Below are 21797 nucleotides of genomic sequence, written 5' to 3' on the forward strand. Positions count from 1 at the left end.
TCTGGTTGTTATACCAGTCTATTTTTTCAAAAACTACTTACAAGTGTTCCAGAATACAACCAAACTGATATTAAGAAGTTTGAGATACTTATAAAACTTAATCCCAAGACTTCAGGTAGAATAATTTTTATGAATTGTCAAAATTCTACAAGAGTCAACCAGAAAACACTAGCACATTTGGATTGTGGCAAATTTCATTTGTAATTCTATAATCACATTACATTTAAATACCCCCAAATCCCTGTACAATCAATTCCCAACATTTTTGGATATATCCCAGAAGTTTTAATCCAAATACAAAACAAATGAGAATTCAGCAAATTGTAGCTATAGAATATTGTGATGTAATTATCCATATTTTGAAGGGATTTTGGCCCATCTAATGCTTAATTCTGTGTACAACTATTACAGATGAGGACTGATCAGTCACTTTTTTCTAGAGAACTTGGTGAATAGGGTGTCATAAGATTTCCAAATGTGGATTACAGCTTTGCCAAAATCCAAACAGCCCCATTGCATGTTGGAATTCCTACTTGGATCTAGAAGAGATGAGGAGAAAGTAATTTATTTTAATAGTTTGGTGTCTATGTAGTTCAGACTTTATGATCTCCAGTAATTTAACTGACTTGAATGCTGCTTGCTTGGGATCTGGTGAGGGACTCTCCACATGTGTAATTAACATCTGGCTTCAGGTAGGGGTAGCATACCTAAGAGCCATGTGGTTTCACTTACAGATATCCTGTTGTATATCTTGTTATATCACTTACAGATATCTGCTAATGGCACTGCTCTGCTGGGGTCAGGGGATGTCTCCATCTTCAGCCTATCACATTGAAAGACTAAATCTCTCTTCCCTTTGGAGATCCAGGGTTCTCAAAAATTTCTTATTTGAGCTGTATTTCTTCCCTGGTCACCCTACCTTCTCTTGGGATCTTGCCTAAGGAAGAACTTCTTTTCTTTCCAAATAATTTACAATCTAATCTTATTTAGCCAAACTTCTTTTGGGGAACTTCCCCAACTTTGAATCATCTTTTATTGAAAATGTGGAGGTGAGGAGAAAAGCCCTCACCTATCCCCCATGCACCTTCTTAGTTTCGAGTCAAAAATTCTAAATATTCCAGACAGGAAGAAGTAGTTGGTCTTTTTCCAACACTGAAAAGATCTGGACTTTGATCCAGTGTCTCTTTGTTTATTTCAGTTTGTTCTAACCCAAGATGATTGTCTTTTCTTAAGCAAAATTTTGTCTGCAAATATTAGTTGTGTGACACTTTGGTTGCATTGTTTTGAGTCAATTTCAAATCAGTATACTTAGGAACCATGTCTCACCTTGGATGTAATTATGAATATGGTTTGTGACTTCTCAGACATTCTTAGTACTGTATTTCACCAGGTTACCTGCACATCTCTTAAACAGAATTTTCAAAAAGAGATTACTTTTGTTAAAAAGACTGCTTTTTTATTTAAAAGATTACTTTTTTAACCATTGGCAGTTTCATGTTTTAATGAAATACTTCTGATTTTTCCATTTAAAATGTATCTAGTTCACATAGAAAATTATATCTGATACCCAAGCTTTTGTATGCCATTAAAAATATATGTATGCTTGAATCATCCAAGGTTGGAGTTCCAAGTCCATAGCTCTTTTTCAAATGAGGAGATTTTTAAAGATCTGATATATAGATAAGCTACATATGACAAACTCAGCATAGCTTACAGTAATAACAAAATTTTGATGTTATTTTTTCCCGTGAGCACTTCCTCCTTGGGTTTGTAACAGTAAGGATATTCCACCTCCTTTCTTCCCCCTCTCACACTTAAACCCAAATTTGCCTCATAAAGTTCAGTTTTATTACTGACTGGAAAATGTCAGTTTTCATTCCAATCCCAAAGAAAGGCAATGCCAAAGATTTTTAAATTACTACACAATTGCACACATCTCACATGCTAACAAAGTAATGCTCAAATTCTCCAAGCCAGGCTTCAACAGTACATGTACCATAAACTTCTAGATGTTCAAGCTGGATTTATAAAAGGCAGAGGAACAAGAGATCAAATTGCCAACATCTGTTAGATTATCAAAAAAGCCAGAGAGTTCCAGAAAAACATCCACTTATCCTTCATTGACTACGCCAAAGCCTTTGACTGTGTGGATCACAACAAACTGGAAAATCCTTAAAGAGATGGGAATACCAGACCATCTTACCTGCCTCCTGAGAAATCTGTATGCAAGTCAAAAAGCAAGTCAGAACTGTACATGGAACAACAGATTGGCTTCAAATCGGGAAAGGAGTACATCAAGGCTGTATATTGTCACCTTGCTTATTTAACTTCTTTGCAGAATATATCATGTGAAATGCTGGACTGGATGAAGCACAGCTGGACTCAAGATTGCTGGGAGTAATATCAGTAACCTCAGATATACAGATGATACCACCTTTATGGCAGAAAGTAAAAAAGAACTAAATAGCCTCTTGATGAAAGTGAAAGAGGAGAGTGAAAAAGTTGGCTTAAAACTCAACATCCAGAAAACTAAGATCATGGCATCCAGTCCCATCACTTCATGGCAAATAGGGAAACAATGGAAACAGTGACAGACTTTATTTTGGGGGGCTGCAAAATCACTGTAGATGGTGACTGAAGCCATGAAATTAAAAGATGCTTGCTCCTTGGAAGAAAAGCTGTGACCAACCTTGACAGATGTCAAAAAGCAGAGACATTACTTTGCCAACAAAAATCTGTCTAGTCAAAGCTATGGTTTTTCCAGTGGTCATGTATGGATATGAGAGTTGGGCTGTAAAAAAAAGCTGAGCACTGAAGAATTGATGCTTTTGAACTGTGATGTTGAAGAAGACTCTTGAGAGTCCCTTGGATTGCAAGGAGATCCAACCAGTTCATCCTAAAGGAAATCATCCCTGAATATTCATTGGAAGGACTGATGCTGAAGCTGAAGATCCAATACTTTGGCCACCTGATGCAAAGAACTGACTCATTGGAAAAGACCCTGATGCTGGGAAAGATTGAAGTCAGGAGGAGAAGGGGATGACACAGGATGAGATGATTGGATGACATCACCGACTCGATGGACATGAGTTTGAGTAAGCTCTGGGAGTTAGTGATGGACAGGGAGGCCTGGCATGCTGCAGTCCATGGGGTCACAAAGAGTCAGATATGACTGAGCAACTGAACTGAACTTGCCTAATAAACAACCCTTTATCAGTCTACAGGATGTTGTTTTGGAGGTAATTCCCTCCTATATGTACTTCCCTCCTATACTATCCTATATGTTCCTGATGGATCTGTTCTAGGATCAGCATCATTAATTTAATGTCAGTTTTCCTTAACAGTCAGACATTAATCCATGTTACATTTCCCCATTTCCTCCCAATTCCCTCAGCCCTAGGGAACCACTAGCCTTTCTGTATCTACGCATTTGCCTATTTTAGATATTCCATGTAAGTGGATTCATAAACTATGTGATTTTCTGTGCCTACATTCTTCTATCAATATAATTTTTGTTTGTTTCTTTGTTTTTGGCTATGCTGTGTAGCACACGGGATTCCCCACCCAGGGATAAAACCCATGGCCGCTGCAGTGGAAGCACAGAGCCTTAACCACTGGACTGCCAGAGAAGTCCAAAATTATGTTTTCAAGATTCATACAAGTTGTAGCACAGATTAATCCTGCATTCCTCCTCTTATTTTTTTGGCAGAGTCATAATCCATTGTATAGATATACCATGTTTTGTTTATGCATTCAGTCAATGCTGAACATTTGGGTTGGTTCCACTTTGGGCTATCATGAACAATGTTGCTATGCGGACGTAAAGAACAGACTTTTGGACACGGTGGGAAAGCTGAGGGTGGGATGATTTGAGAGAATAGCCCTGAAACATATATACATTACCATATGTAAAATAGATGAAGGGAACCCAAAGCTGGTGCTCTGTGACAGCCTAGAGGGGTGGGAGGGGAGTTCAAGAGGGCGGGGACATATGTATCAGTTCAGTTCAGTTGCTCAGTCATGTCCGACTTTTTGTGACCCCATGAATCGCAGTAGGCCAGGCCTCCCTGTCCATCACCAACTCCAGGAGTTCACTCAGACTCACATCCATTGAGTCAGTGACGCCATCCAGCCATCTCATCCTCTGTCGTCCCCTTCTCCTCCTGCCCCCAATCCCTCCCAGCATCAGAGTCTTTTCCAATGAGTCAACTCTTCGCATGAGGTGGCCAAAGTACTGGAGTTTCAGCTTTAGCATCATTCCTTCCAAAGAAATCCCAGGGCTGATCTCCTTCAGAATGGACTGGTTGGATCTCCTTGCAGTCCAAGGGACTCTCAAGAGTCTTCCAGTAGCATGGACATATGTATACCTATGGCCAATTCATGTTAATATATGGCAAAAACCATCACAATATTGTTAAGTAATTATGCTCTAATTGAAAATAGAAAATAAAGAAGATAAAAAATAATGTCGCTATGAGCATTAATGTACAAGTTTTATGTGCACATATGTTTTCATTCCTCTTGGGTATGTACCTAGAGTAGATTGCTGAGTCATATGGTAACTAAGAAATTGACAGACTGGTTTCCACCAGTGGCTTCTGTTCCCACCTGCAGTGTGTGAGGATTCCAATTTCTCTACAACCTCCTCAATACTTACTGTTTTTTTCCTTTTTGATTATAGCCATCCTAGTGGATATGGAAGTGGTATCTCATTATGGTTTTGATTCTGTAGTGCAATTTTAATGTTCTTATCAGTTAAAAGCTACAATGCAGGTGCTGAAATGGATGCAGAAATCTAATACTTAAAAACCTCTTTCACTTTGTGTGGTCATTAGTGCAGCTTACTTGGGGCTCTAATGCCTTCCAAGTCCTAAGCCAGATTGCATTTACTGAAGAGCTTGCAGTGAGGTGCGGCCAAGTGACTTGCTCTGGCTGATGAGTTGTGAGAATGGAAGCAGTCAGTACCTGTCACTTCTATGCCAAAGCATTGAATTGCTGATGCAGGACCATCCAGAACTCTTCCCTTCTACTTTGAGAATCATCAGTTTTCAAGACAGTAGCGGTTTTGATAGCCTTAGTCATGGGGTATGAGGACATTCAATGGAACTGACCTATGATGCACTTGTCATGTGAGTGGGAAGCAGCAGTTGTTATTAAGAGATAGGTTTTATCAGTTACTGGGCTTCTCTAGTAGTTCAGTTGATAAAGAATCTGCCTGCAATGCAGGAGACTCTGGTTCAATTCCTGGGTCAGGAAGATCTGCTGGAGAAGGGATAGGCTACCCACTCTAGTATTCTTGAGCTTCCCTGGTGGCTCAGCTGGTAAAGGATCTGCCTGCAATATGGGAGACCTGGGTTCTGTCCCTGGGTTGGAAAGATCCCCTGGAGAAGGGAAAGGCTACCCACTCCAGTATCCTGGCCTGGAGAATTCCATGGACTGTATAGTCCATGGGGTTGCAAAGGGTCAAACACGACTGAGCGACTTTCACTTTTACTTTGCTGCTTACTGCAGCATAGAAGGCAATGGCACCCCACTCCAGTACTCTTGCCTGGAAAATCCCATGGATGGAGGAGCCTGGTAGGCTGCAGTCCATGGGGTCGCAGAGTCAGACGCGACTGAGCGACTTCACTTTCACTTTTCACCTTCATGCATTGGAGAAAGAAATGGCAACCCACTCCAGTGTTCTTGCCTGGAGAATCCCAGGGAAGGGGGAGCCTGGTGGGCTGCCGTCTCTGGGGTCGCACAGAGTCGGACACGACTGAAGAGACTTGGCAGCAGCAGCAGCAGCAGCATAACTGTTTGAATCCCATGTGATAAAATAATCATTATTTCATTAAGATATTAGAGTTCAGCAGATGTGGGAAATAATTTAGCATCTCTAAGCCTCAGCTTCCTCTAAACATGGGTGTCATAATACTACTTCACACAGTTGCTTAAAGTTAAGCAAGAAAATGTGTTGTTCAATAACGCTTAGCACAGTGCCTAATACATAGCAGGTTCTTAAGAAATTATTGTTATTAATAGAAGGGCAGTGAAGTGAGTGCTATGATATTGGAGCTGATTTTATGCACAAGATGATGAGCTAGGCTTTGCAGGACCAACCCATAGAAGCAAGGAGGCAGGGGGAAGGATAGTTTTTCTTTGGGTAGTGTGTTTGAGCCTCGCAGCAAGCCTGCCTGGCAAACATTCTCATTTGTGTATATATGCATAAAATTATTGCAGGTGGGAAGACCTTCTTTTTGGTCTTGATTTTTCTTCCCAGAAGAGAAGAAATAGCCACAGTATTCTGACTCATTTCACGGAATGTGAAGCACACAATTTAGAGTGTAATTACATTTAAAATATGCTGGAAAGTGATTTCATGAATCCAAAATTATTAATCACTCTTCAGAATGACAGGCAAAGGGGAAAATGCCAAAACAATTCCCTTGAGAACATTTAGATCAATATAAAATATTTTTTCTTTAAATGCGTGCCTTCCTTGAGACATAATGAAGCAGGAACTTGGTTCAGTCTGGAAAAAGACAATTAACAGAATTAGTTAATAACATGCAAATATTACCATACAGGGTGAGAGGAAAGAGAATTCAAAAAACCCAAACAGTCATTTCTATCCACTGAGCATTGGTGTCCATGAATTTTCTCTTTTCTTGCTTTGTCTCTACTTAAGTCTCTTCTCTTCTTTGATGCTTGACTGTTCCTCCTTGTTCTTTAACTAATTTGCTGTCCTCCGCTGCCTGTATTTTAAATGCTAGCATTCCACAGATCAAGCATAAGTCTTGTTCTCTCCTCATCCTACAAACCCTGCCTCAAAGTTCTCCCTTTCTTCCGTGGTGTTACCTGTCTCTGTCGGCTGATAACTTCTACAAGGCCTTGTTTCTGGGTGCATGTTTCTGCCTGCTTATTAGAAACCTTCACCTGGATGTCTTATAATATTTAACCTGCCTTATTCCTTCTTTTTGAAACATTATTATTTTGTGTTCACCAGTCTCACTCCTTCAGATAGCCTTCTAAACTTTACCTCAAGGTATTATTTCTTGAGACTGAGATCTGAGTACAGTATCCAGACACTCTATTGTTTTTTCTTAAGAAATTCAGAGCTAGTTGTTTTAAATTACAAATTTATGAGGTTATTCTGTTTTCTCTTTCATGCTAGACGTTTTGCTCTGTGAAGACAAACACAGTATCTGCTTTGATTTCCATTAGATTCCCAGTTCCTAGAACATGGTAGCCAATCATTGAAACTTTGTCAAAGAAATGAATCAATGATGTAATCTAGACCCATAAGACTCGTGCCTCTCCTGTTTCTATTTATATAATCCTTTTTTAAATTTTATTTATTTTTTTATTTTTTAACTTTACAATATTGTATTGCTTTTGCCATATATCAACATGAATCCGCCACAGATATACACATGTTCCCCATCCTGAACCCTACTCCCTCCTCCCTCCCCGTACCATCCCTCTGGGTTGTCCCAGTGCACCAGCCCCAAGCATCCAGTATCGTGCATCGAACCTGGACTGGTGACTCATTTCCTATATGATATTATACATGTTTCAATGCTATTCTCCCAAATCATCCCACCCTCTCCCTCTCCCACAGAGTCCAAAAGACTGTTCTATACATCAGTGTCTCTTTTGCTGTCTCATATACAGGGTTATTGTTACCATCTTTCTAAATTCCATATATATGCGTTAGTATACTGTATTGGTGTTTTTCTTTCTGGCTTACTTCACTCTGTATAATAGGCTCCAGTTTCATCCACCTCATTAGAAATCCTGGACATAGTGAATATGTTCTCAAGTTATGCAGTTAGTCCAACCAGAATCTGGGAGTCATCTTGTATACCACTCTCCGCTTCACTTGTAACATCTAAACGTATACCATTCCTCTTAAAGAACTTGTGAATCCATTCCTTCTTTTTTTTCCTCTCTCTCTCTCTCTCTCTGTATAGCAGTTGTTTTATGTTCTTATCATTTTTATGAATTCATTTCCTTCTAATCCTTCACCGTCACTGTAGAACATTTGATTAAAATACAAATCTGAGCATTTACTCTGATACTTAAAGCCCTTCATCAGACTCTTTATTGCCTTGAAGGTAAAGTTCATATTCTTAAGCCTAATCTACATAACCTTCCACAGTCTGACAATCTGGTCTTAGTCTTCCTTGCCTTACCTCTTTCATCCTCTCCTGCTCCTTCTACTCATCCAGAATGAACGATTCCCAAATCTACCCTCCTGCCTTTACACAAATTATCCTTGCCTACAATGTTCCTTAACAGATGTTCTGTGCCTACTCTTCACATTTCAAAACAAAGCTTTAAGTTCCCTTCCTCTGGGAAATCCTTCCAAGTTTTTGCAGGCAGAATTTAGTGCATTTTCCTCTGCACTCCATGGCACTTTGCAAGAGTCTCAATTGTAGCCCCCCAAATCTTCAGTGATTATTTTTGTTCTGTTATTATTTTATTATTTATTGACCTGACCCTTCATTGAACTGTGAGCTCCTAGAAGCAGGATCTAGCTCTTACTCACCTCCAAATCCACTGGAATCCTAGGTCTATATTTCTAAACTATTTCTCTGATAAAAGACTTGGACCCAGAATATATAAAGAACTCACAAGCACAATAAAAAATAAATAAGTATCTCAGTATAAAATAGGCAAAAGATTGAACACACTTCATCAAAGAAGATATACATATGACAAATAAGCAATAAAAAATATGTTCAGTATCATTTATCAATGGAGAAATGAAAATGAAAACCTCAGTGAGGTACTACCATACTTATTCAAAGGTCTAAACTAACAAAGATTGAACATACCAAGTGTTGACAAGAATGTGGAGGAACAGGATTTTCATAGCCTGCTGGTGGGAATGTACAATGGTGCAGCCACATTGGAGAACGATTTCTGGCAATTTATTATTTATTTATTTATTTATTTAATCTATTTATTTTAATTAGAGGCTAACTACTTTACAATATTGTATTGGTTTTGCCATACATCAACATGAATCTGCCTCGGGTGTACACGTGTCCCCAATCTTGAACCCCACCTACCGTATGATTTGACCATTCTACTCCTAGATATTTATCCTATAACAATGAAAACATATGCATGCCCATACAAAGACTATCGTGTGTGCTAAATCATTTCAGTTGTGTCTAACTCCATGACCCTATGGGCATAGCCCTCTGGGCTCCTCTGTCCATGGGATTCTCCAGGCAAGAATACTGGAGTTGACTGCCATGCCCTCCTCCAGGGAATCTTCCCACCCAGAGACGTAACCCAAATCTCTGATGTCTCCTGCATTGGCAGACAGGTTTTTTACCACTAGCACCACCTAGGAAGCTCCAAAGACTATCATAGAAGCTTTATTTGTGATAGACCCAAATTGGAATCAACCCAAATGTCTAGCAACAGGTTCATGGATAAGCAAACTAAGATATACTCATAAATAGAATATTACTCAGCAATGAAAAGAATGGACACACAGCAACATGGATGAATCTCAAAATAATTATGCTGAGTGAAGTCAATCCAAAAAAGTACATACTTTTAGACTCTATTGATATAAGATTCAGTAGAATGCAAATTAATCTATAGTGACAGAAAGCAAAGCAAATATTTCCTGGGCTTGGGAGATGTGATGGGGAGGGCCTGAAGAGGTATTAGAAAGGGTCACAAGGAACCTTGGGAATGATGAATATGTTTATTATTTTGATTGTGGTAATGTTTTTACTAGTATATACGTATGTCAAAATTTAAATTGCACTCCTTAAATACATGATATTTATATGTTGATTTTAATCCCAATAAATGTGTTTTAAAATAACCCTTAATTTTTTAACCATATTGTCAAGAATTACCTTTTTAAATTTTCAAAGGCTCTTTTATTACAATTTTTAATTCATTTTACAGACTCATTAAGTCCTACCTTCACTTTGTACATGAGATACCTACTTGTCTACCCACCTAGGCAAAGGAACACTGAGCGAAGTTCTCCTGCCTCCCTGCCCTTTACCTCCTTCCCATTCTCTTCTCCATCCTGACAGAAGGGAATTTGGCTGTTTTTTCATAGCTCCTATTATCTTCTCTGCAGTGTCTTATGCGTGACTAGTACTCGACACGGTGCTTCACAGTGTTTGTCAACAATGTGTACATAGACGCGGGGAGATCATATTGCCCTGGATGGAACAGTTCCGCTTTCCCAGATGATTAAAATTAACCAACTCTAGGTCAAGAGGCTGGCTTTAGTCTCATGCATAGAAACATGCTGTGTTTTTCAGCTCCAGGATAATTTAGCCTGTAAATAAGGGAACGTTAATGATGTGGCTGCAATTGATACTGGAATAAGTTCCTCAAGAATGTACATTTTACCATCATTAGCAGGGTGAAGAAGGTGAGGACAAATAGAAAGGATGAAGTAAGTGTAGGACAGGAACAATTCTGAGAGGAGAAAGGAGCACCCTTAGGAAGCAAACCTTTAGAAATCGAGTGCACTCATGTTTATAGCTGCTGCTGCTGCTGCTGCTGCTAAGTCACTTCAGTCGTGTCCAACTCTGTGTGACCCTATAGACGGCAGCCCACCAGGCTCCCCCATCCCTGGGATTCTCCAGGCAAGAACACTGGAGTGGGTTGCCATTTCCTTCTCCAATGCATGAAGGTGAAAAGTGAAAGTGAAGTCGCTCAGTCGCGTCTGACTCTTCGCGACCCCATGGACTGCAGCCCACCAGCCTCCTCCATCCATGAGATTGTCCAGGCAAGAGTACTGGTGTGGGGTGCCATTGCCTTCTCCGCATGTTTATAGCAATGGAATACAAATGAGTGAATACTGAAACTAAGGGATTATTTTTCTGAAAATAGACATCAATCATGTTTACAATGAATGAAGGAGCAAATGAAAAGCAACTCAACTTGGCAGCAATGGAACTAAGCAGCCTCCATTGGAAACACAGGCAGCATTGCTCGGCACTTGGAGGAGCAAAAACCATAATGCAGTTGATCTCCCCTCAAGCATCCCTGGCCAGGAAATTCCTGAGCAGTTACTTTCTTTTTTTTTTTTTTTTAAGCAGTTACTTTCAAGATAAAAAAAAAATACCACTTTCAGCCTTTTTGCTTCAGTAGTAGCTCCCTCCCCAAACCCTGGTAGCAATTTTTTTTTCTCTACATTTCTCCAGCCTCCACTCACCTTTATTCTTATCACTGGGAGCAAGCCAAGGGTGAGAAATGATCTCTTCCCACTAAATTGTCTGGGAAGAAAGCCCACTTTATCATTAATTACATTACCTAGCAGCCTCTTGTTCATCAAGATGTGGTCCTTGGATCAGCAGCAGTGGCACCATCTGAGAGCTCATTAGAAATGCAGAAACTCGGGCCTCATTCTAGAGCTCCAGAATCAGAATCTGTATTTAAATAAGATGCCCAAGTGGTTTGTGTGCACATTCGGTTTCTGAAGTGCTTGTCTAACTCTCAGAACATCCTGTGTAAGGTAAGGATTACTCATTTTAGAAAATGAGAACAGGGAGGTAAAATCACTTGACAAGGACTAAATGACTAAAAAGGGCCAGTGTTGAGATTTTTACGGTAGTTCCCACAATTCTAAATGCCAAGGCCTCCTTCTTTCCACTATGCATCTCTCCATATGAAGTGAATTCAGTAGTTCCAGTCATAACCACCCCACTCTCAACCTCATCCATTGATTTATTGCTAAAACACAAACTCTTACTTTCAGTTGTATGATTTAGATTAAACATTGCCCATCCTTTGAAGTATTTTAAACACCAGTATCTATGGAGAGAGGGCCTTAGTAAATCCCTTAAGTCTGGTGGCTCAGACGGTAAAGCGTCTGACCGCAGTGCGGGAGACCCGGGTTCAATCCCTGGGTTGGGAAGATCCCCTGGAGAAAGAAATGGCACCCTACTCCAGTACTTTTGCCTGGAAAATTTCCATGGACTAAGGAGCCTGGTAGGCTACAGTCCATGGGGTTGCAAAGAGTCTAACACGACTGAGTGACTTCCCTTTCTTTCTTTTCTCAAGTCTTAATGTTTAGGAACTTGATCAGACTGCTGCCTTCGCCCACTGATGGGAAGAGCAAAGCAGCTAGAGGTCGACACTGTACCTTGAGGCAAAGAAAAGGAAAAGGACTGAAGGAGAAGGAGGAAGGAAAAATGCCCCCAGGTTTATAATTCAGCCCTTCCAAGGACGTTGGCTGTCCTTGAAGGTTTCTGTAGCTGCTGACTTGAACTTGTTCCATTGCTTCTGTCATGGATTTCTGAATATTCTGAACTAGCTTTGCGTCCTTTCTCTATGCTATTTCCAGGGAGATGTATGCAGAAATCCTTGCAGATGTTTGCCACGGCTACCCATGGTAACAGAGAAGAAATATGAAGCAGTTGTGCTTACCAGTGCTCAAGGCAGCAGCATCATTAAAAAAAATTACTCCAAGATCCTATGGTTACCAATAGTAGCTATAATTTTTGAGATTCTACTATATGCCAGACACCGTGCTAGATACTTAACAAATATTCCCTACAATAGACTTGAAAGTATGTATTATTTAGTAAATGGAGCTGGTGAGGAATGGAACCTGGCTTCTAACCAGTCTTGTTTGAGGTGAGTGAGTGTTCTTTCTGTCATAACACACTTACTCTGACATGCTTCAGCTAACCTCCTAAAGAAAAGAAAGTGAAGTCGCTCAGTCGTGTCTGACTCCTTGTGACCCCATGGGCTGTAGCCCACCAGGCTCCTCCATCCATGGAATTTTCCAGGCAAGAATACTGGAGTGGGTTGCCATTTCCTTCTCCAGGGGTTCTTCCCTACTCAACCTTTGATGCCTGGCTTAAATGACCCCTTCACTTGGCAACTCTCTCTCAGTGACTTTGGTGAGATCTTTTCTCTATAACCCTGATTTGGCACTTTTCATACGATAGCTTGAAGTCTTGCTTCCTCTTTTATATACATTCATTCTCCCCCAAGTTGCAATTATATTTATACCTATGTCTCCCCACCCTCATTCCAAAATCTTGAGCCCTTAAATGTATTTTAGGTCACCAGCCCCAGCATCGTAAGAGGAGTTCAGTGATATCATCAGTTGACATGTAAACTGAGTTAGGCACAAAGTCCACTGTCTAGAAATGTCTGGAAGTCAAACATTTGCTGTCAGTTAAGCCACTCCATGTTATTTACATGTGGCCTCTAATAGCCTCAATATTCATTGGAAGGACTGTTGCTGAAGCAGAAGTCCCAATACTTTGGCCACCTTCTGTGAAGAGCCAATTCATTGGAAAAGACTCTCGTGCTGGGAAAGATTGAGAGCAGGAGGAGAAAGGGACAACAGAAGATGAGATGGTTGGATGCCATCACCGACTCAATGGACATGAGTTTGAGCAAGCTCCGGGAGATAGTGAAGAACAGGGGAACCCTATGTTCACGACTTAATGACAACAGCAATAACAACTCTAATAGCCAGCAGCACACCTCCTTGCAGTAATGACTCACCCTTGGGAATTTTGTACCCATTTATGAGTTGCTTTTACACTGGTTTTGTGCTGCTTTTCTCTCTCATTCTCTCCCAAGAGGAGACCATGGCTTGGGTTCTCTTTATACATGGCTATTCCTCCCTCTGATAGTCTTCACACTTTGGTTATTGTTGCTTACTCACTAAGTCATGCCCAATTCTTTTGCAACCCCATGGACTATAGCCTACCAGGCTCCTCTGTTCGTGGGATTTCCCAGGCAAGAATACTGGAATGGGTTGCCATTGCCTTCTCCAGGGGATCTTCCCGACCCAGGGATCAAACCTGCATCTCCTACATTGTAGGCGGATTCTTTACCACTGAGCCACCAGGGAAGCCCTTACACTTTGGACTCTAGGAGAATAAAGGAAGGAAACAGAGCTTCTGGTGGATCTCTTCCTCTCTTGTGTACTTGCATTTACTTATTCTTTCTTTAACATTTGAGGGACTTTCCTGGCGGTCCAGTGGTTAATACTTTGCCTTCCTATGCAGGGGTGAAGGTTCAATCCCTGGTCGAAGAGCTAAGACCTCACATGCCTCATGGGCCCCCAGAAACAAAACATAAAACAGAAGCAATATTGTAACAAATTCAATAAAGACTTAAAAATGGTCCACATCAAAAAAATCTTTTAAAAAAATTTGAGGATTTACTATATCTGAGACATTGTGCCAAGCATTTTGTATATATCATTTAACTCTAATACAAACAACCCTGTGAAATATGCACTATTAATCTCCACATTTTTCCCAAGAGGACTCTCAAGTGTAGAGAAGTTAGGTTAAGTTGTACATGATCACACAGCCAAGAAATGTGAAGGGAGGCTACGTGCTGCTGTTAGTCACTCATCAACTGATGTCAATGAGAAACACAAGTGAAATATGGCAAGTGCAGAAGCTTAGACCAATATGATTGTGGGTAGCATATGGAGTACCAAGGAAATGGGATCTCTAGATTTATAACCATTCCTTGACTGGGCCCTGTCTTCCCACCTTCTGTTACAGGTGCTCAGAGAACATAGATACATTTTTATTAGTTTGAGTAAAGCTCTGAAAAGTAAGCATCATCAACCTAGTGAGTGTTGATGTTACTATTATTTTTTTATAAATAATTTACTAGGGAAAGAATGTAGCTGCCACTAATATCTTCCCAAATTCAATATAAATGATTTCTGAATAATTCAAATGTTGGATTGTTCATACCCACTTGACCTCCAGTAGCAGAAATCTTTAAGAGTTGATGGTTTGCAAGTATTTGAAGAAGCCATTATGCAAATGAAAATATCATGTCCACTAAAGACACCTGTGGTAGGCATTATGACAAATACGAAAAAGCATAATGTATTTTCTCGAAAGTTCACCATCTTTTTTGATAAAATATACCTGATACATTTTTCTCGTTAAATGACAATAAAACTTTTAAATGGGTCTTTGATGAGTTGATGATGATCACAGGATAATGCATGATTATACCAAGAGCAATTCAGAGAAGAGATATGTACCTTTTGGCTGAAATAAGTGATCTAGACAAGTTTGGTGGAACAGATGGATTTTAAACTAAACTTTAAAAGGTCAATAGAATTAAAGAAAAGAACAATGAAAGGGAGGACAAAATGGGTTGAGTAGAACATCATGGGAGACTAAACAATCCATAATAGAGAATGTCTTTATGCATAAACAAACTATCATCATCATTAAACTTAGTTTGAACTTTGGATTTGAGTGATCCAGTTTGAACTCTGTGACTCTCAGCCCAGGGATTTTTCCCCAGTTCTTTTAGTAACAAAGTTCAGCACTGCAGAGGAAACAACAACTGTTGCTTGGTGTGCTCTCTTGGGTCTTTGCAGGACTAGAATTCAGGTTGCATGAGGTGGAGTATCAGCTTTGGAGAAACACTGCCTAGTATCACCCAGTCTTACTCCAGTAGGCCTCTGGAGGAACCTTGTATTTTTCACTTACAAGTAAGATGTTTGATCCAGCAATCCCAATCTTAGGCATATATCTGGACAAAACTATAATTCAAAAAGATACATACTCCCCAGTGTTCACTGCAACACCATTCACAATAGCCAAGACATGGAAACAGCCTAAATGTCCATCAACAGATGAATGGATAAAGAAAATGTGGTGGTAATATTCCATACAGTGGAATATTACTCAGCCATTAAAGAATGAAATAATGCCATCTGCAGCAACATGGATGCAACTAGAGATGATCATACTAAGCAAAGTAAGTCAAAAAGAGAAAGAGAAATACCATATGATATCACTTATATGTAGAATCTAAACTATGATGTAAACAAACATGTCTATGAAACAGAAACAGACTCACAGACATAGTGAACAGACTTTGGTTGCCAAGGGGGAGGGGGGTAAAGGAGGGAAAGAATGGGAGTTTGGGGCCAGCAGAAGCAAACTATTATATATAGGATGGATCAGCAACAAGGTCCTACTCTGTAGCACAAGAAACTATATTCAATATCCTGTGACAAACCATAAGGGAAAAGAATATGAAAAAGAATATGTGTGTGTGTTTGTGTGTGTGTGAGTGTGTAGCACTGAGTTGCTTTGCTGTACAGAAGAAATTAATGCAACATTATAAATCAAATATATGTCAATAAAACTTATTTTAAAAAGAATCAAGGTCATCTAGGGAAGCTGTCCATAATGGGCACAGAGAAGAATATAGAACTTAGGTGGGCCTCAGACAAAGGAATGTGCTAATGGTTCTCTGAACCTTTGATTTGGGATAAAAATATTTTGTCATCATGAGAAGAGGATTCATTAAGACATGGTCTTAGACATTCATGCTCTGAATATTTGTATTTGAGGAGGGAATACAAGCAAAACCTCTGTGGTGAAATTCACATGGTGGAGAAAAACAGAAAGAGATTTTTTTTTCTGATGAAATAATATCCATCGAGTACAGTAGTGTGGTTCCCAAGGATGCAAGATGGAGGTGGATTGGAGTCTCTGCTTTTGCCCTTCTGGTACCAAAAGTTATTACTCTCTCTCCTTCCTTAGTTTTTTTTTTTTTTTTTAAACAAAGGAATTCCAAACATAGGTGCATTTTATTTTTTATTTTTAATTGATTGATGATTGCTTTATGATTTTTGCAGACCTCTTCTTCAATGTGTTTTGTGCCCCTCCATTTTAGGTAATCATAGGGAAAGTATTTATAGAGTCTGGTATAGCACCATGGAAATGCTAAGTTTCAAGCATCAGCTGTGTCAGTTGGAAAGAAGGTATCACTTGCCTTGAAAAGAAAACTTTGAAAATGTATAGGCATTCTTTTAAAACCCGACTGAAGTATACTATCTTGTTTCAGAGACCTAGGTTGTGTTTTGTGTTTCTAAAATCTCGTACCTTTGCATATATGAAAATAATGGGAAATCTTTACATTTACTAGGCTTCCCTGGTGACTCAGATAGTAAAGAATCCACCTGCAATGCTGGAGACCTGGGTTTGATCCCTGGGTCAGGAAGATCCCCTGGAGAAGGGAATGGCAACCCACTCCAGTCTTCTTGCCTGGAGAACTCCATGGAAAGATGACCCTGGCAGGCTACAGTCCATGGAGTCACAAAGAGTTGGACATGACTGAGCAATTAACACTTTACCCCTTTACAATATTTGTTTGATTTCTGCCATACATCAACATGAATTAGCCATAGATGTACATATCTCTCCTCCCTCTAAAACCTCCCTCCCACCTCCTACCCTTTCCCACCCCTCTAGGTTGTTACAGACACAGAGCCCTGGTCCTTTCTTAGTATTTTATTAATGATTTTTTTTAACCTTTTTTCAAATGACCAAATGACTGTGTCTCACACTACCCATGGAACTTCCACAATCAAAAAAGAAATGTGATGATCATTAATAAAGAGACACGTGCAATCTTAATCACCAAACCTAACCATCATTTCAATAAAAGTGGTCGGATTTTGGTCTGTTAATAAACAGGGGAGCAGCTAAAAATTTCTGGAGTATTAGACACCTCCAGAGTGGAGCAGGTATTACATTTACAGAAGTTCTAAGGCTGCCCAAGCCTACCAGAGGCAGGTGATAAGCAGTCCTTCAGCCAGGCAGCACCCCATTCAAGAAGCATCATATTTGGCCCACAGGGAAGACTGTCTTCTCTAAGGCTTCACTTAGCCTCCTCCTGGGTCACTTTCTTGAACCTCAGACACAACACCAGTGGGCCCACATTCCTCTTTTTCTAAAACTTGACTCACTAATTTGTGTGAGTCTAATTCCTTACTCTGTAAATGAATGAATGATCTCCCCAAACAAGGTAGAGATGAGTTAAAAATTTCATATACTCCTTTGGGGGTTTTTTAAGAGCAGTAATAGCTTAAATCAGTTCACATTCTATTGGCTCTTCTCACTAAAATTCAAAACAGCTCTAGTCTCTCATCCATGCCTATCTCTCCTTTGATAGCTAGTTTTTCACTAACGAAATACAATAACTGGCATGGCATTCTCGAGGGCTATTTATAAAGCTAATGCATACAAATAAAAATTACCAATCACCAGTTTTGGCTGTGACGCATGATAAAGTAGAGGTGTTAGTGGAAGGCTTCAGCTGGTACTATGACCAGTTGCTCCCTTATTTCACAGTGAAGGTCATGCCTTTCTTGAGAAAAATCCTCTCTGGGTGGACTTAACCACTAGCTTTATTCATTCCAAAAACCTGAAAGGCAAGTACTGTCAAAAAAAAAAAACTAGTCTAACCCAAAACCTGCTAACCTAGGGTACACTTTCTCTAAAAATTAGAATCAAACCCTCCAGGAGTGAAAAGAAACTAAAACTGGACTCCAAATGCATGCATGCTAGGTCACTTCAGTCATGTCCGACTCTTTGCAACCCCATGGACTGTAGCCCGCCAGGCTCCTCTGTCCATGGGATTCTCCAGGCAAGAATACTGGAGTGGGTTGCCATGCCCTCCTCCAGGGGATTGTCCCAACCAGGGGTCAAACCCACATCTCTCATGTCTTCTGCATCGGCAGGCAGGTTCTTTACCACTAGTGCCACCTGGGAAGCCCAGACTCCAAATGAACCTAATCTAATTCTTTACATATGGAGAAGGCAATGGCACCCCACTCCAGTACTCTTGCCTGGAGAATCCCGTGGATGGAGGAGCCTGGTAGGCTGCAGTCCATGGGGTCACTAAGCGTCAGACACGACTGAACGACTTCACTTTTACTTTTCACTTTCATGCATTGGAGAAGGAAATGGCAACCCACTCCAGTGTTCTTGCCTGGAGAATCCCAGGGACGGGGGAGCCTGGTGGGCTACTGTCTCTGGAGTTGCACAGAGTCGGACACGACTGAAGTGACTTAGCAGCAGCAGCAGCAATTCTTTACATAAACCTAGTGGACTGAATCTTGGAGTTTCTGTATGGGTAAGAGATGATGTGACATCAGTCATGCAGACAACTAAGGGAATTCTGCAATAGATAGATCCAGAGTAAAGAATGTTGTTTTAATTCCCTGAAAGAATGTTTCTGTGAAAATCATAACCAGTATAAAGAATTAAATTCCCTGCCATAGAAACTGCTCCTATAGATCTGATACATAAAAAGACAATGAGCTTTGAGTTTTTATCCCTTTCTCCTCACTCACATGGGCAGAAGGGATGTGAGGTGAAAGTGTTCAAGAAATAGAATTCCTACCTTACTTATTAGCCACTTAGGAATAATCAGTGATCTGCATGATAACAGGCATGTCATTGATGGTTGAATTCTGAAAGTATTATAAATGGGATATGTAATATTGCTTGATTGGCTAAAATGTAGTGTTAGGGGAATAGAGAGATGGACAGAAATTTGACAGATTTATTGACAATAAAAACAGGAATGATAATTTAATAATATACATTATTATCATAAGCATTTGTTCGTATGTTAAATGACTCCAGCTTTTGCAGTAGGTTCCTGGATAATGCATTATTTTGTCCTCTTCTTTGAAGCTGGTTGTTGCTTATTATAGTCATTAAAATGCCTACTTATAGTATTTTTCAAAGTATAATATTTATGCATTTCATACACGAATTTTTTGACCTTGGTAATTCATGAGTGTGCAGGTGAGTATGGGTATATCCATGCATATGTGTGTGTGCCCATTTGTATTTATATACAAATTTTTGAACTTCCTGAAATTCAGCTTTATTTCTATTAGTTGAGGCTAGAAAGTAATTCAGTTCTGGTGAAATGCAATTCTATTGTCACCTTGATGATATCTGTTAGAGAGAATTTTGACGTTGGTGTGGGAGTTTTTGTGACTTAATAGTAGCCAATGTTTTACATCACTTTTATAATCTTTCAATTTACTTTCAAATATTTTACTCAAACCAAAAGGTATTGAAATAATATAACAGAAATATATGAATATCTTCCTTGATTTAAGAAATGATATATTACCAATAGATAGATACTCCTTGCTGAAACCTCATTGATCAAAATTCACACCCTTCCATAGGTAATCAGAGCCTAGGATTTGGTGGATTTCTTTAGTGTTTTATTATGTATGTATGTTTGATTGAATATTTAATGTTTTAAACTTTATACCAGACCACCTGACCTGCCTCCTGAGAAATCTGTATGCAGGTCAAGAAGCAACACTTAGAACTGGACATGGAACAACAGACTGGTTCCAAATCGGGAAAGGAGTATGTCAAGGCTGTATATTGTCACCCTGCTTATTTAACTTATATGCAGAGTACATCATGCAAAGTGCCAGGCTGGATGAAGCACAAGCTGGAATCCAAATTGCTGGGAGAAATATCAATAACCTCAGATACACAGATACCACCATTCTCATGGCAGAAAGCAAAGAAGAACTAAAGAGCCTCTTGATGAGTGATGAAAGTGAAAGAGGAGAGTGAAAAAGTTGGCTTAAAACTCAACATCCAGAAAACTAAGCTCATGTCATCCAGTTCCATCACTTCATGGGAAATAGATGGGAAAACAATGGAAACAGTGTCAGACTTTGTTTTGGGGGGCTCCAAAATCACTGCAGATGGTGACTGCAGCCATGAAATTAAAAGACGCTTGCTTCTTGGAAGAAAAGTTGTGACCAACCTAGATAGCATATTGAAAAGCAGAGACATTACTTTGCTGACAAAGGTCTGTTTAGTCAAAGCTATGGTTTTTCCAGTAGTCATGTATGGATGTGAGAGTTGGACTGTGAAGAAAGCTGAGCACTGAAGAATTGATGCTTTTGAACTGTGGTGTTGGAGAAGACTCTTGAGAGTCCCTTGGACTGCAAGGAGATCCAACCAGTCCATTCTAAAGGAGATCAGTCCTGGGTATTCATTGGAAGGACTGATGCTGAAGCTGAAACTCCAATACTTTGGCCACCTCATGTGAAGAGTTGACTCATTGGAAAAGACCCTGATGCTGGGAGGGATTGGGGGCAGGAGGAGAACAGGACGACAGAGGATGAGATGGCTGGATGGCATCACTGACTCGATGGATGTGAGTCTGAGTGAACTCTGGGAGTTGGTGTTGGACAGGGAGGCCTGGTGTGCTGCGATTCATGGGGTTGCAAAGAGTCGGACACGACTGAGCGACTGAACTGAACTGAACTGAGACCACACAATCCAGCTTATTAGAAGTGTGTGTAAAATTAAGAGTAAATAAGTTTTGAGGTTGGTCTGAATATCTTTCCTATGAGCAAAGAGAAGGGGTATTGGTACTTTGATCACTCAGAGACATTTTTATAACTTATTTTTTGTTCTTGGCTATGTTCCTGATAGGTGACAACTTGAGAACTGAAAAAAATGAGAAAATTTCTTTATTTCTTATAAATGTCAGTAGACTCTTAATAGCTTATTCTCCAGAAATAAGCATTAATATGTAAAAGAACTGGAGGGAGATTTTTCTCTCCCCAATAAGCCAAGAAGAGACTGTATTAATACTTTTATGAAATCAAAGAAATAATAACCTTTGAGCATCCAAGTTGTTACTGTGTATGGCCTCAAATTCTACATTCACACTGACATGAGATGATACACATAACAACTCAGCAGGAATCTGTGAGACCAAAAGAATGATTGCACAGCCAGGTTTGAATCTCAGGATATCCTTGCCATCTCAGAATGTCTTTTCCAATAAATAAAATATATTTATATTTTAAATTAATTTATTTTTCAATTGAAGGATAATTGCTTTACAGACTTGTGTTGGTTTCTGCCAAACATAAACATGAATGAATCAGCCATAGGTATACATGTGTCCCCTCCCTCTTGAACCTCCCTCCCACCTCCCTCCCCATCCCACCCCTC

Source organism: Bos taurus, chromosome X (assembly GCF_002263795.3).
Source record: "Bos taurus isolate L1 Dominette 01449 registration number 42190680 breed Hereford chromosome X, ARS-UCD2.0, whole genome shotgun sequence".
In the NCBI taxonomy this organism is placed as follows: Eukaryota; Metazoa; Chordata; class Mammalia; order Artiodactyla; family Bovidae; genus Bos; species Bos taurus.